The sequence below is a fragment of the Aethalodelphis obliquidens genome, unplaced genomic scaffold (genome assembly GCF_003676395.1).
Source record: "Aethalodelphis obliquidens isolate GAN/ISIS:26980383/991018 unplaced genomic scaffold, ASM367639v1 scaffold32, whole genome shotgun sequence".
Classification (NCBI taxonomy): domain Eukaryota; kingdom Metazoa; phylum Chordata; class Mammalia; order Artiodactyla; family Delphinidae; genus Aethalodelphis; species Aethalodelphis obliquidens.
The window spans coordinates 20,850,122-20,856,520 of NW_020837976.1; positions in this window are offsets into that span (position 1 = coordinate 20,850,122).

Genomic DNA, 6,399 nt, shown 5'->3' on the forward strand with positions numbered 1-6,399 from the left:
AGGATCAAGAGGTCACATATTTCTCATCCTTGGAGCAAGGGAGACATTGCACATGCGCAGAAAGGTTCCTTGGGGGTTAAAAAGGAGGGGGCACTACCCCATAATATGTGATGCTAAGGCCGTCCCAGAGGCCTCTGGGCTGGAGTCCATCTTAGAAAAAAGTTGTTCATGCATATTGGGGAGGGTCCTAGGGCAGGTCAGGTGTGGAAAAAGAAAACAGCTAATTGGCCAAAGGTAAACAACGACCCGTAAGAACTGCCCTATATAAATAACTTAACCGCCTCTTTACTGCACTCCTTTTCATTAGCGAGAACGCCCACACCCTTTCTCTCTGGGTGTGCACCTCTGTCTTGCTAAACAAACGTTTCTCTGTGTGCTCTCCCACTAGTTGTTGTGCTATGTCTCTAATAATAAACTTTTACCTGTTTTTCACAGTTTTTGCCTCCGTGAGAAATGCATTTTTTCACTGGAGGGAAGAGCCAGGGAGTCTGGTGGCTAGGATTCCTGGTATTCACCCAGGCCAACCAGGTTCAATTCCTGCGCAGGGAGTAAAGATCTCACTTTATGCCACCACTCACTGCTACCTTTCTGAGATCAGTATCTTCTCAGATCTTTCTATTCATTCTCATGTTCCTCAAGCATTTGTTATTCTATTTTCTGGACTACTTCATCCATAGTTTGTCCTTTTATGTAAGAATTCATTTTACAGTTTTAATCTTTAAATGTGGTGACCAGAATGGACCATGATTATTTAGATATGATATGACAATTACAGAAATTAGTGAGATCCATCACCTTCAAGATTGACCTGCATTGAACTTGTAGGATTAGGAAGCCCTTAGTCTTTCTTAAAAAGTGTCAAGCCAGGCATTACCAATTGTACAATTTTGTAATTTATTAAACTTCTTCAGATTTCCATGTAAAAAGTTCAATAAACATTTCCTTCAACCTGAATTTTCTCTTAAAAGCACTCTGTTAATTTGGCTCCCATGGCCACTAGAATATAAATCTGTTATTTCTATTCTTTATGTTAACAAGAATAGATAAAAGATTTTTTTTCATCTCAGGGCTTTTTATCAAATACCACTGTGATATATGAGACAAGGTCTTTTATTTTTGACCAAAGCAAGATCAAGATTTTAGGTTTATTATTTAATGTCTGCAAAAGACTAAATTTGAAAACCTCTGACACACAGCCCCAACAAATATATTAAATTCCTACTTTTGTAATGTTATAATTCTTGTCCTGTAGGGTTGCTCCCCACAGGCTTGCAAGCACTGTAATTGCCCAGCCTCAAGACCGACAAAGAACCCAGAGTCAGCGACAGAGACATCAATGGTTTAATAGATGGGAGATCTCAAACATCTGAAGGAAAAGGGTCATAAAGTGACAGCCCACCATGAAGGGACAAGCAGATGGCAGGCAGGACACTGCAGCAGTAGTCTTCACTGGTTGCAGGGTGCGGGGGCGGGGGGGCGGGGAGGGGACTACCAGTTATAGGGGGAATTAATGTCAGAATGGCTCACTGGTTACTAAGGAAACCAGCAGAGAGGCTTGGCCCTATTAGTCCCTCTGGCTAAGTACTTCATAGGGCAGAGGTCTTCCCTTTGTTAAACTATCAAAGGAGAGCCATTCTGACCATTAGACTAATCACTAGCTGGGGCCCAGAGTCAGTATCAGTAGGTATTTACTGATTAGGTTCTGCAATTAAGGGAGAAGGTCAGTCATGTGAGTAAGATGTAGGTGAAGCTGGGACTATTCAAGTAGTGGATCTACAGAAAGCCAGCAAACAGCCATCTTGGGTAGCCTGATCATATATGTCTTGAATAAAAAGTACTCATAGATATCATTTAAAAAAACTGTAACATTTATACTTTTTTATGTTGTATTTATTCTTGTTTATTTTGGCTCAGATTTCCACCTCTGCATATCATTTTGATATGCGATCTGACCTCTATCTTGTTAGCTAGGTGTAAAGTGTACTAGAATGTCTTCTGTCAATTCTTGATAAATATATTGTAAACACAAGGCCAAAGGGTCAATTCCTTGGCTGCTGGGAGACTTATATTAGACTTATTCCTCTTCAAATATAGACCATTCCTGAACTTAATGTTACTTCCCAGACAGATGAAGACTAATGTCTGGTTTAATAAATTTAAATTCTATCTCTGTCTCTCCCTCCCTCTCTCTATCCCTCTTTTCCTCCCTCTCTTTCTTGTCCATTAATCTTTCAGTCAAATTCTTTAACAAGACTCTATCCTTTCTCACTTAGAACATTTGCTTATATCCTTAATTCTAAATCCAGGTCTTAGGGCATAAGGTGCTCAATTCTATGCTACTTTTTCTAGTGTCATGACCTATTCTGCAAATATTCTGTCTGGGTCTGGGTAAATTTATCTGCATATCTCATAGTATGACATCTCTGAAATGAACTCATTCCTTTATTCCAGTCATCAAAGACTGCCTATCTGTAGATCTTACTGCCTATCTGTAGATCTTCCGACACCCCCCACCTTTTTTTTTTCCTCTTCCTGTTGCTACAATTTTGCCTCTCTACACCAGTGCTGGATTAAATCTCAGAGACAGAGTTTTGGATGAAGTAGAAAAAAATGGGTTTATTGCAGGGCACCAAGACAGGCATACAGGACAGCTAGTTCTTAAAAGTCCCGAACACACTAAAGGCTTTCAGGGAAAGGTTTATAAAGACATGGTGAGGGAGGGGGTTTGTGGGGTGTGTGATCAGCTCATGGACATTCTTCTGATTGGTTGGTGGTGAGGTAATTGGGAGTCAGCATCATCAACTTTCAGGTTCCAACAGGTCTGAGGTCTACATGCTTGTGGGCAACATACAGTTAACTTCTTCCACCTAGCGGGGGTTTCAGTATCTTCAAAACAGCTCAAATGACATGGCTCAGAATATTATCTATAGTCCTTGAGGAAGAAGTAAAGGTCTTTGACTTTGTTTAATGGTTAAAGTATTATTATTTTATCTTGCTTGACTGTTTTCCTTTCTTTCTGCATTTTCTCAGTTCTCTGATTAAATTTATTTTTTGACTAAAGTTTTTCTACAGACAAAAGGCAGGCAGAGGACAAGGGTGTGGGGGAGTCTATTCTGGAAAGGCCTCACAGGGTCCTGCTCAGTTACATTCCCAGTTGGCTACTTTATGTTTAAAACCTCCTCTATAACCAGTGTGCCTAGGTTGTCCTCTCACACAGTCCATTTTCTAATATTGTGTTTCTCTGCTGAAACATAGATAATGTGGACACATAATATGGACACAATTAAAACATTTATCACTAAAAGAGCCAGTCATTATTAACATTATCTTCATAATAACATAATTACCAACATCAGCTTGGTAGAAGTCAAAGCGTTTAATTAGAGCTATGACGTTTACTGTGGTAATGACATGATAAGGGAGTGAACATCACAAATATCAAGTTATTATTATCCCATCTTCTTCAACATCAAATGAGCCTTTCTCAAACCAACCCTGCTGCATCTTCTATTGATTCGTGTCACCCCTAAAATGGTACTTTATTTGAAATTGATCAGCCATTAATTTAAAACTTTTAAATGCCAAGATTTAAAGCTGAATATTAAAACAGGAGAACATAAGCTGTATTCATCTATATTGGCTTCTTAGATAAGATTTAGAGTTCACAGAAACTCTCATATCCCAAGTTAGTTTACCAAAAAAAGCTCACAGGACATTATGATTTTCCACTACAAAAAGTAAAATTAACATAAAAAAATCATTTTCATTTGTTTGGATACTTTATCTGTGTTTAATTATCACTAAAAGTCTGTTATTGTCCTTACCTTGTAGATGTGAAGACCAAAGCTCAGAGAGATTAAATAGTGACTCAGAGAAATAAAATAAAGAGCCAAGGCACGGATAGAAATCCTACATACTTTCTATATTTTACTGCCTTCCAAGAAGGAAAATTACTTAACACTTTACTAGTTATATTACCTTAGGAAAGTTGTTTAACTTTTCTAAGCTGTAGTTTGTCTCATCTCTAAATTAGTTATAAGAATAGTAATCATACCACAGGATTGACACAAAGATTAAATATCTTAGAACAGTTACTTTTTTTTTTAACATCTTTATTGGAGTATAATTCCTTTACAATGGTGTGTTAGTTTCTGCTTTATAACAAAGTGAATCAGTTATACATATACATATGTTCCCATATCTCTTCCCTCTCGGGTATCCCTCCCTCCCACCCTCCCTATCCCAACCTGAAGGCAGTCACAAAGCACCGAGCTGATCTCCCTGTGCTATGTGGCTGCTTCCCACTAGCTATCTACCTTACGTTTGGTAGTGTAAATATATCCATGCCTCTCTCTGTCTTTGTCACAGCTTACCTTAACCCCTCCCCATATCCTCAAGTCCGTTCTCTAGTAGGTCTGTGTCTTTATTCCTGTCTTACCCCTGGTTCTTCATGACATTTATTTTTCTTAAATTCCTTATATATGTGTTAGCATATGGTATTTGTCTTTCTCTTTTTGACTTACTTCACTCTGTATGACAGACTCTAGGTCTATCCACTTCATTACAAATAGCTCAGTTTTGTTTCCTTTTATGGCTGAGTAATATTCCATTGTATATATGTGCCACATCTTCTTTATCCATTCATCCTATGATGGGCACTTAGGTTGTTTCCATCTCCAGGCTACTGTAAATAGAGATGCAATGAATATTTTGGTACATGACCCTTTTTGAATTATGGTTTTCTCAGGGTATATGCCCAGTAGTGGGATTCCTGGGTCATATGGTAGTTCTATTTGTAGTTTTTTAAGGAACCTCCATACTGTTCTAAATAGTGACTGTACCAATTCACATTCCCACCAGCAGTGCAAGAGTGTTCCCTTTTCTCCACACCCTCTCCAGCATTTATTGTTTCTAGATTTTTTGATAAGGGCCATTCTGACTGGTGTGAGATGATATCTCATTGTAGTTTTGATTTGCATTTCTCTAATGATGTTGAGCATTCTTTCATGTGTTTGTTGGCAGTCTGAATATCTTCTTTGGAGAAATGTATATTTAGGTTTTCTGCCCATTTTTGGATTAGGTTGTTTGTTTTTTTGTTATTGAGCTGCATGAGCTGCTTATAAATTTTGGAGATTAATCCTTTGTCAGTTGCTTCATTTGCAAATATTTTCTCCCATTCTAAGGGTTGTATTTTGGTCTTGTTTATGGTTTCCTTAACTGTGCAAAAGCTTTGAAGTTTCATTAGGTCCCATTTGTTTATTTTTGTTTTTATTTCCATTACTCTAGGAGGTGGGTCAGAAAGGATCTTGCTGTGATTTATGTCATAGAGTGTTCTGCCTATGTTTTCCTCTAAGAGTTTGATAGTTTCTGGCATTACATTTTGGTCTTTAATCCATTTTGAGCTTATTTTTGTGTATGGTGTTAGGGAGTGATCTAATCTCATACTTTTACATGTACCTGTCCAGTTTTCCCAGCACCACTTATTGAAGAGGCTGTCCTTTCTCCACTGTACATTCCTGCCTCCTTTATCAAAGATAAGGTGACCATATGTGCATGGGTTTATCTCTGGGCTTTCTATCCTGTTCCATTGATCTATCTTTCTGTTTTTGTTCCAGGACCATACTTTCTTCTTTGTAGTATAGTCTGAAGTCAGGGAGCCTGATTCCTCCAGCTCCATTTTTCGTTCTCAAGATTGCTTTGGCTATTTGCGGTCTTTTGTGTTTCCATACAAATTGTTAATTTTTTTGTTCTACTTCTGTGAAAAATTCCAGTGGTAGTTTGATAGGGATTGCCTTGACTCTGTAGATTGTTTTGGGTAGTAGAGGCATTTTCACAATGTTGATTCTTCCAATCCAAGAACATGGTATACCTCTCCATCTATTTGTATCATCTTTAATTTCTTGCATCAGTGTCTTATAATTTTCTGCACACAGGTCTTTTGTCTCCTTAGGTAGGTTTATACCTAGATATTTTATTCTTTTTGTTGCAATGGTAAATAGGAGTGTTTTCTTGATTTCACTTTCAGATTTTTCATCATTAGTGTAGAGTAATGCAAGAGATTTCTGTGCATTAATTTTGTATCCTGCCACTTTACCAAATTCATTGATTAGCTCTAGTAGTTTTCTGGTCGCATCTTTAGGATTCTCTATGTATAGTATCATATCAGGTGCAAACAGTGACAGCCTTACTTCTTCTTTTCTGATTTGGCTTTCTTTTATTTCTTTTTCTTCTCTGATTGCTGAGGCTAAAACTTCCAAAACTATGTTGAAGAAGAGTGGTGAGAGTGGGCAACCTTGTCTTGTTCCTGATCTTAGTGGAAATGCTTTCAGTTTTTCACCATTTAGGATGATGCTGGCTGTGGGTTTGTCATATATAGCCTTTAATATGTTGAGGAAAGTT